Genomic DNA, 11,084 nt, shown 5'->3' with positions numbered 1-11,084 from the left:
TATAATTAAGATCAAATTGAGAATATTTGTAAATTTTGATGATTTATTTTTTTAAATTAAGCTAAATTTATTGTTATACTGATTTTTTTAATTACCATGTCAACTTACCGCTTGTGATTTTAATGGGAGTGATCAAAATGATTGAACTATATAATGTTGGTGCTTAAATTGCAAACTTTTTATTTTAGATTTCTTAAATAAATTTTTTTTTATAGTTGGGTGATTATATCAACTTTATCCAATTAAAAAAGAAAAGAAATCCATCATTGGTTGTCTAAATTGGAATAGGCTTAAGAATAGAAGAAACAATACAATGTTTAATGACACCAATTGATGTGCCAACTCCTTCACCATGATGGTATATGCATAGAGCAGCTCATGTTCTTAGATAAATTCACAATAATTTGAGGGAAACAAGTGTTCAAAATTTCTTCATTGATTTCCTTCTATGCATAGCTTATCAGTTCTTTTACATAATCTCGTGCCTTTTCCTTCGGTTCTTCCTTTTTCAATCATGTAAATCTGCATTGCTTTCGGCAGGTCCCCTCTCTCTATCTCAGCTTTCAAAATGAAACAAAATAAATACATAAAGTATAAGATTGAAGCAAAGTGTTGAAAATGAATATGTTACCTTGGAAGTATCCAGTCATCACTGAGTCAAGTAATGAGAGATGAACAGTAAACTATTGAAAGAAATCATTGAGATAAGTTGGAAACCGATCAGCAATAGAGTCTGCCTCCACAAACCAAAGAACTAGCCCTCGAAGACTTCCAATTGAAATCCATCCATTTCTTATATATTCATAAAAAATTTGGGGTTTGACCTCCACAAAACCATTTGGCCTCTGTGATATGTGCTTTGCAAGGTATAGCCCACTTCGATTCGAAAATAACAACAAATTAGAGGTATCAAATAGCATTGGTGGTCATGACCAAGTTGTGATTCAGACAAACGTTTAAATCCTAGCACATCAGGATTAGCTCATTTTAACTTTCTAAAAAATTATATTAATATTTTTATATTTTATAATTAAATTTAAATAAATATTAATTTATTATTAAAATTTGATTCATCTTGTCTAAGTCCAAACAAGCTTATTGGATTGAGTCTTAACACCCAATTCAATTATATGAAATGTTAATTTTCAAATTATCAATATTACCTGTTCTTTGATGCAAGGTAAAACAACTAGGCCATGGTCTTTCAAGGTTTGTTGGGCTAATTCATCAGTGAAGTCCGCCCTGGCTGAAAACATTACGCTCATGTATTCTGGTAGTCCTTAAATAGCCTTAACATCCCCTTATTTCAAAACCAATATACCTTGTAAAATCTTGACGTCCCAGTCGAAGTATATAGAACCGATATCATCCAAGGCTCCAATATTTAAATTGTCCAATTCCACGGCTTTATCTCTTCACATTATGGACTTAAATCTATATATAAAATAGCACGATATGGGATATGAATGTGATAATTGTGATTACATCAATTATATTATTATGATAAATATAATCGAGATGACCATAATTTAAAACTCACCTGCATATAAAAACAATTTGTAGTAAACAAAAATTATAATTCAAAGAATATAAAACCTGGTGACGGCTTTGGTGAAACATTCAAATTAATTAAGTGATCCATATATGTCATAGATGTCATCAACTACAATTGCTGGGCATGCATACTTAGTGAAGCAAATCCAACATTTGGCATGTTGGGGCTCAAAGCTCAAACCAGTAGCCAAGAAATATATTTCCATTAATTAGTCTCAACTGAAACTAAGCTTCTCCTTGAAGTTCAACTCCCTCCACCTATTTTGCATCCAATGAATAAAAACCAAATTTCGAAAAAAAAAAACCCATATATTATAAGTAAATTAATCTTACTCTTCTAGTTGTTTTAGTTCTTGCAAGTACCATCGCCATCTTTGGATGTTGAGGAGGACTCTCAAACGGGCAACAGTTGTAATGTTGGAGTAAATGTGATGTTCCTTTCGAGGAGATAACAGTTGTCGTTATTAAACAACCTATTAATAACTACAACTGTTGCTGCCCGACCCAAGTTTAACCTCTACTTTGACGGAACATCCGCTCTTCGCCTGAGAGCCCTCTTGTGTCCACTTCAGTGTTAGCCTTCAAATAAGAATGAAAGATTAAAGATACTGGGTGCCTGGAAATAGAGAAAACAATTACGTTGATTATACCAGAAATCCCTCTGTTTTTTCCTATGATTATGAACTAAATCTTATGTATGATATATATAAGGCATCATTTGCGGGTATCTAAAAAGCTTGAACTCATGACCGCACAATAAACGTCAACTGGCCCCTGGTAATACTTGAACCCTTGACCACATCACAGTTGCCGATTGGGACCTCCACTTAGACTTCGACCCGTGACTGTATCAAACACTGCCACCTCGAAACTTAAAGTCCATAAGATGAGTTTATGAGGTTGTGGTCCTATCCCGACATGACATATGAAATGTATGTGTTTTGAGACGAGTCATCGCATCCCCACCCCCTTAAATCTACAAATAAAATTTCACGGTTTCACTCTTAAAACACTAAACCCTAATTCTTAAAAAAATCTTAACCTTAACAAAATTTAAAAAAAATACCGATGAGAGAGAGTGTGAAAGAGCGCCTAGCTGAACGCGCTTTCACACACTCTCTCAAAAATCGGTCTATTTCCCTAATTAAAAAAAAAACAGCCTAAAAGATCAATTAAAAAAATTGACATATAAATCTAATTTAGCCTTCAATTTAAGAATATTACAGATTTAAGAAAATATAAAATTAATTTAAAATAAAACAAAGATTTAATAATATTAACTCTTTATTCAAATGCATGCATTTATCAAATTAAATTACTTAAATTGAAAACATAAAAATGAGAGCAAGTATATCGGTGATCTATATTGGAATAGGCTTAAGAATTGATGAAACAATACAATCTTTAGTAACACCCGTTGATGTCCCAAGTCCGTCACCATGCTGGTACATGCATTGAGCAGTTCGAGCCAAGTTCTTAGATAAATTCACAATAACTCGAGGAAAACGATTGTTCAAAATTTCTTCATTGCTCTTCTTCCATGAATTGCTTATCAGTTCTTTTATATGACAATGTGCTTTTTCTTCTCATACTCTTTTTTCAATCATGTAACTGTGCACTGCTTTCGGTATGTCCCCTCTCTCCATCTCAGCCTTTAAAATGAAACAAATTTAGCACATCTAGAATTTAGTAACTGTAGAAAAATTATATATTGCAAATGAAGATATAACCTTGGAAGTACCCAGATCATCACTGAGTCGAGTAATGAGAGATGACCAGTAAAATAATTGAGAATAATCCTTGAGACAATTTGGAAATTGATTACCAATGGAGTCTGCCTCCACAAAACAAAGAAGAACTAACCCTCCAAGACTTCCAGTTGAAATCCATGCGTTTTTAATATATTCATCGAAAGTGGGAGTTTGACCTCCATAAAACCATCTAGCTTCTGTGATATAAGCTCTGCAAAGTATAGCCCACTGCAATTGGAAAGTAACAACAACAAATCAGAGCCAATTCTACGAAATGTTAATTCTCAAGTTCTCCTTGTTACCTGTTCTTTGATGTAGGGCTGAACGTCGAGGCCATGGTCTTTCAAGGTCTGTTGGGCTAATTCATTAGTAAAGTCTAAAATGCCTGAGAACATTACTCTCATGTACCCTGGAAGTTCTTGGACGGCCTTCACATCCCACCTATTGCAAATCCATATAATCAATAACCCAATTTTGGCTGCTATAAAAATATTATAAAACAAAGACTCTATATATTACCTGATGACTGCTTTGGTGAAACATTCGAGTTCTTCAAGCGATCCATATATATCATAGATGTCGTCAACTACAGTTGCTAGGCATGCATACTTAGTGGAGCAAATCCTGCATTTGGCATATTGGGGTTCAAAGCTCAAACCGGTAGCCCAAAAATATATTTCCATCAATCGATTTCTGCTGAAACTAAGCTTCTCCTTGAAGTCCAATTCCCTCCACCACCTAATTTTTATCCAATGAATAAAAAAACAATTTCGAAAATAAAAACCATATATTAGAAGTAAATTAATCTTACTCTGCAAGTTGTTTCAGTTCTTGTTGGTAAACTGACTGGATAAGATTGTAGTCTAACTTGGCCAGATCAAGCAAAACTGAGCTGTTTGAATCATCCATGGCGTAGGAATCAATGAAGTTTCGTGCTTCAATCCTTTCCATCCTCCAATAAAGTGGAACTTCCAATGACCGTTGAACTTGCTTAGCCTCAACTTTCTCTAGTTTCGCTATTACATTCTTGAGATTTTCGCTGCTAAAAGCCTTAGCTTCTTCAAGGATTTTTTCGCCTTGTATTGCCATGAATGAAGCTTCATTCAATCTCAAAAGCCCTTCAACATCCTCACATAAGCTCCCCATGAACCTCTCATCTTCACCTTTAAATTTCTCCAACACATCTGTTTAATTTTGCAGGAGTAGTTAAAAAGAAAACAAGAAATGTAAACCCTGGATTTTAAGGTTAGAAGATTTGAGTTTTATGGTTAGGGTCTAAGTATAAGGTGTGCTATTGTGGTTAGTTGCATGTTAAAGTGTTAGAATGGGCTTGTTAGTCTGGTGGTTTAGTGAGCGTTATTATACCTCAAGGTTCTTGTTCGAGTCTTTGTGTGGGCATTTTGGAAAAATATTTTATTTCGTTTCGTTTTAAGTTAATATTTACAACTGTTTATTTTTATTTTACTTTTATCTCGAAATTATTTTGTTTTCTGGACATTCTGTTTTCTTTTTCTCTTGCCATATTTTTTTTTTGAAATTGGTGTTGCTTGTGGCTTTTGGAGAGTTTCTTCCTCGTCGTCGAGTCAGTGTTTGGGCATCCTCGATTGCGAATTACGTGTGGGTTTTGTACCTTTTCTAATTTATTTGTAGATTTTGATCCGACTTATCGAAAAGTCAACAGTGTGTGTGTGTGCGCGTTCACAAACCTATTATTTTCGATGTTGTACTATTGGTTTTTGCTTAGAATTGTATGATTTGGTATAACTTCGAACTATCGAGGGCTGAGAGGTGCTTCGTGGGTGAAAACATGTTTTTCGGGGCTGTTTTATGGTGGTTTCGAGACCACACGAGTGGCCGCATGGGCGTATGCTGATTCACACAGCCGTGTGTATTTAGGAATTAGGGTTTTCGGGCAAGATTTGGTGCCACACAGCCTAGCCATACGGCCATATGGACGATTTGGGGATTTTTATCAATTAACACACGGCCGTGTCCCCTAGGCACACGGGATATATGTTTGGGAATTAGGGATTTTGGTGTTTTGGCGCCACACGGCCGTGTGGCTAATTTGGGGATTTAGGGATCCCATACGGGTGTGTGAGACCCTCACACGACTGTGTTTGCATTGTATTATACTTTAGCACAATTGGACAGTGAGTTGCACAGCCCGTTCACACGACAGTGTCCCCGGTTCACACGGGCATGTGCCTCTGCCACACAGGCGTGTGCCTCCCTCCACACGGGCATTTTTTACCCCCCACACAGCCTAAGTTTTCCACACGACTGGTGCACATGACCGTGAGGTCCTAAGACACCAAATTTTAGTTTGTGTATGTTTTTAATCTAAAAATATGTTTGAGTATTGCGACCCTTGGCTAAGTTTTAGTGAGGGTGTTTACGTTTTCGGTTTCTGAGGCCATGTATTTTGCTTATATGTTGTTTGCGACTGTTGTAGGGGATGTTTGATTCTGAATCCGGTTTTTTGGGCATGTGTGCATATCTGCTTTTGTCTGATTGTCTGTTGACGTGTTCATTATTTCCGTGGGTCTGAATGCATGGATGCACTTGCATAAAGTACTTCAGGTTGGGTTGTGAAGAGAAGGAAGACTGTTTCTATTCTGATCTGGCAGTTTAACTGCAAGCTTATTTGTACAGTGATTTACCGCACTGTACCGCACGTACGTCAGCTTTGTTGCATACCATTATCTGATCTGACAGTTTAAACTGCAATATGACTGTACAACAGACTACCATATTGCACTGTACTGCATATACGCTAGCTTTGCTACGTATAATATGTAGCACCCCAAACCCGGCCCAGAAGTTATAGCCGGATCTGGCATGCCACATCAAAAACGTAAAAAAAAAATTCCATTCTAAGTCTAGAAAATCGTACTTGATGTTCAAAAGATTAATTCATTAAGGGTTACAGTGAATGGAAGTCTGCACCGTAGGAAACCTAAAAGAGGTGGTGAGTCTATCGGATCGCTAAGTACCAAGCTCCTTCGGATCCAATCCTAGACATGCATACCGCCATTGCCACACCTTAACGTCATGGATATTTCTAGGAAACTGATTTGATTAAGTCATTTTAGGAAAAGTGATTAATTTTGGAAAATACTTTCATTGCGGAAGTTTTGCTTGTTGTCGTGTTATTTTGAAATCAATCGTTGTTTTTGAAAACGCCCTAAAGCTATCCAATTTGAATAGTTAAAATAAGTATTACCTATCTTAGTAATACATATTAAAACCATCAAAAATAAATAAGCGGCCTTATTACATTTAAAAGCCCAAAACCTCAAACGTAATTAAAAGGATGTCCAGTTCACCGAAGAAAATCAAACTTTCGAATCGGTGGCCATCAAATTCCCTCACGCTCCAAGCCCACTATGGTTGGGGATTTCTGCGTGGATGAAAATAAAAGGGTGAGTTTGGGGAAACTCAAGTGTGTAAGGAAAACCCATTCAAAGCCCAAGTCACTCAAGCCTATTGGGCCTAAGCCCATTCAGTAATAAAGTGTATGGGCCGAGCCCTTTTCAGATTATAATAAACCGGGCCTTAGCCCTTATTCAGATAATGAGATGGCCCATAGGCCCATTTCAAAATACATGCAACATCAAGAAACATATGCAAGCCCATTTGGGTAATAGTGGTACTGGGCCGAGCCCTTTTCAGATTACAATAACCGGGCCTTAGTCCCTTATTCAGATAATAAAGATGGCCCATAGGCCCATTTCAAAATACATGCAACATCAAGAAACATATGCAAGCCCATTTGGGAGACTACTCAACCCACCAACCACTACACTCCACCCGTACCAGCCATACACTCCATGTGGGAATAGCTCAACCCACCCAAATTTAACACTCCACAGCTTGCGGCCTTTGCATAGTTATCGAAGAATTGAGGCAAAGCCTCCAAGACGTGGACAAGCCACTTTCAGTACTTCCTCCGTCAATATCCCAATCCCATGCATCAGATAATAACAACATGGCATGCAGTAAATAACAACAGTCAAACATGCATTTAGGTCAATTTAACCCTAGGGGTATTTCGGTAATTTATCTACTAGGGGTAAAACTGTAAATTTTTCACTTTTAAAGGTATTTCAGTAATTTATCTATTTTAGGGTTTTTCATGCATATTCCTACCTTTCACGTACTAATGTAATCACGCATCGAGGGTTCTTACCGAATTGGGCCTGCTTGGCCCATCATTCCAATTTTGGCCCATTAAGCCCAAAAATATCGAGGGCACGTAAGTCATGCACTTTGCATTCCAAACATTGCAGCTTACTAAAACATTAATCGATTTACCTCATGAGCATTCGTTTTCATCAGAATCTACAAAATACCGGTTTTCGCATTTCGCTTTTTGGCTTTTGTCGATCTAGACTAAGAAAGAGGGTGTTAGTTACACACCTGTTTGCGACGATATGCCGACGAGATCCACACACGAACCGCCTACAATTGGATTACTAACACGTTAATCTAACTATTCAAATACAAACTACGTATTAACCCCTTACAATATTCGGCCAACCACACCTACAGATCATAGTAAGCTTATAAGAAATCAATAAGCAACTCATTAACAAATTTTTGTCAATGTTTACCACATAATCATAATTTCACTGCAAGCTGTCTTCCTGACCAACAGTCACTAAATCATTTATAACTGGAGCTATGAAACTCCAAATCAAGTGCCGTTAATTTTCCCTGAAAATAGACTCATATATCTTCTATCCATAAAATTTTCAGAATTTTTGGTTTAGCCAATCAATACCAGATTTTTCTCAAAGTTTCCCATGTTTCACTGTTTGACTAATCTGACCACTCTTCATTACGAATCAAATTTCTCATTGTACAGAATTCAAAATATGTTCTTGTTTATTTCATTAGAAGCTAGACTCAATAAGCTTTAATTACATAATTTATTCAGCTTCTAATTCATCTCCCACAATTTATGGTGATTTTCTAAAGTCACGTTACTGCTGCTGTCCCAAGCAGATTTATTACCAAATCACTCTTTCACACCTAACTTGCATGCTTGTTATTTAAACATGTATATCACCAATCAATCATCACATATCTATGATTTTACTTAAGTATAATCTCCATTTCATCATTTTAAAGCACAACATGTTAGCTGATTTTCCCTTTAACATCTAAGGCACATGCATGCTTATTTGTTTGGCTCAACTTCACCTATCTTCCATTTTTCATCAAAAGAACATGAAACAACAACCATTTCCTTCATTTTAATTCATGACTAAATGCTCACAACACAACTGAAAATCAAAATATACTTCAAGAGTTAAGGTAAAATCAAGAAGAACTCATGAACCTCAAAATAGAAGCAAGGTACCAAGAACTTACCTTTAATTTTCCTCCTCCTAATGACCAAATACTCAAGAGCTTTCTCCTCTCCTTTCTCTTCTCTAACTTTCAGCTATGATGAACTAAGATGGACAAAACTTTGTTCTTTTCACCCCTTTTTCTTTTAATAAAACTTCATATTTCATCCATTTAATTCTTTAATACAAAAGACATGATATTCTTATCATGGAACATTTACCTAACCCATTATCATGAAACATTTACCTAACCCATTATCATGGAACATTTACCTAACCTATTATCAATTTGTATCAATTTGTACCATAAATTATGGATATCAAGTGTACATTTTGTCTACAACAACATGATGGTTGGCCACTTCATGTAAAATGGGAGGTTTATCATGCAAATCCTCCTATTTATTTGGCCACTTCAATTTAGCCTATAGCATTTTCAAACATTTTCACATAGGTCCTATTTCATAATTTCACTCACAAATGACAAAATCAAAGCATGAAATTTTGGCAACATTCACAGAATTCCCGAAAATTGGGGCGTTACATAATATTCTGAGTGGCATAGTCCACATTCATAGAGTGTAGGGTTGGATGGGCCTTTCGAGGTCCTAATTGGTGTGATTAGTTGGATGAGCTTTAACAGCTCTTTTGGGGTGTGATCAGGGGACGGAGAGGTGTGTTGGCTGGATGGGTGGGTTTTGGTACCTGACTACATTCATGTGCATCTGTTTGGGTGTAAGATTATCTGATTGCATTCTGTTTGTCTGAACAACAAGTGTGTTAAGTGTTCTGTTTGTGCTTGGTGTGCTCTGTTCTGATTGCGTGTTGGGGCATTGGTTCCTTATCTGGTATCTGTTTCTACTTGTATCTGAAAGTCTATTGCGCTATGGAACTGAGTTTTGTAATTCTGTTTTAAGTCCCGTTATGAACTCACATTGGGCTCATGTAGCTCACCCCTTTAGTGTTTCCCCTTTCAGGTACATTTTTAAATTTTGACGCTAGACTCGGTATACGAAGGTCTCGGACAGTCTCGGTGAACAATAAATTATCAGTTCTTATTTTTAGTTTCTATTTTGTTATTTGATTTTGAACTAAAGGGTTTTATAAAATTGTGGTACAAGTTTATTTTTAAATTTTCAATCGAACTTTTTATTTTGTACAGTTATTAAACTTAACTATAACTTTTTTGATTAGAAGCTACCGTTTTAATTATTTTCGGTCTGTTAAACTTTAAAATGTTGTAGTGGAATTTGAGACAATTTGTTTTGGGTAAAATTTTCCTACGATCACTTCGATGATTAATGTAGCATTCGGGATTCAGTTTAAACTTTTAGACCAGGTTTAAGGTGTTACAAGAAAAGGATATAATTTGTTTGTAACGTGACCGTGCTTAATAAGCTAACAATTCTGAAGCATCCAGAAACAAACAAACAAACCTGCAGTAATAGGATAACAATCCTCTCGTAGGAGCCGAAAATGCAATGCTACTGTGGAAAGATCATTGGAGACAAGATTTAGATCCGAATTCAATTGATTGAAAGCCTGTTGAATCTGTTCCTGAAAATGGTAGGCCACTCCAAGCCTCTTCATTGAATCTACTAGCTTCAACAAGGCAGTTGTGTCTTTCGTTGAGGCAAGCAATTTCATAACCTTTTGTTTCAGATCCTCCAATTGTGTAGCATAGAGTTCGTACTAAAATTCAAAAGAAAAAGGGCTGTTACATGCAACATATATTTATAATAACATTTATCACAAGCCTAGCATGCAAAACAACATACAGTGTATGGAGTGGTAAAGGATAGGATGGCGGTGGGATCCCAAATACTGGGATGATAGTTAGCGGTTCGACGTTGCTCTTCATTCAAGGATTGGGATGTTGGTTCCATTGAGAAATAAGTTTGAGATTTGCTTATTCCTTGAGTATATTGTAAGTTTTGAATTGCTATGGAGCTTATTTGAGCTTGGATGTCTTTATATGGAGTTTGTGGACTGTCAATATCTTTATGGATTTATTTTATATTTTAGGTAAATTCAGTTTCATCTTATTTAAATTTATTTTTATTAGAAAATTATTTGCATTTAGTTATAAATAAAAATATCGATCTAAAAAGTAGGCTCAAATAAAAATATTTAGTGGAACCCAACTCTACTATGTCCACATTAAACTCAAATGTTACTTAAAGATAAATAAATAAGTCGGTATGCAATAAATAGTATTAAATTTAGGAATTAAAATTACAAAATAAAATTAACAATAATCAAAATGATTAAACTGTTAGTAAGTTACATTATCGCCACTCAATTTCAAAAAGGTATAAACTGATTATTGAATTATTGAAAGTTTTCATTTAGCTAACTGAACTATTCAAAAGTTTTTCTTTAAGAAATTGTGTTGAGTGTGTTTTTTAAAGTTCGGCCAGCG

The 11,084-nt window shown here is 35.8% G+C and overlaps 2 pseudogenes; both read right to left on the bottom strand.

Moving 5' to 3' along the window:
• Window positions 1-274: 274 nt before the first annotated feature.
• Window positions 275-2,356, bottom strand: LOC128292643 (probable terpene synthase 9; annotated as a pseudogene).
• A 508-nt stretch (window positions 2,357-2,864) lies between these two features.
• LOC108451346 (probable terpene synthase 9) lies at window positions 2,865-10,600 on the bottom strand (annotated as a pseudogene).
• Window positions 10,601-11,084: the final 484 nt, after the last annotated feature.

Source organism: Gossypium arboreum, chromosome 5 (genome assembly GCF_025698485.1).
Source record: "Gossypium arboreum isolate Shixiya-1 chromosome 5, ASM2569848v2, whole genome shotgun sequence".
NCBI classification, from domain to species: Eukaryota; Viridiplantae; Streptophyta; class Magnoliopsida; order Malvales; family Malvaceae; genus Gossypium; species Gossypium arboreum.
The sequence above is the reverse complement of the archived record's forward strand: the minus strand, read 5'-3'. Positions and strand labels throughout refer to the sequence as shown.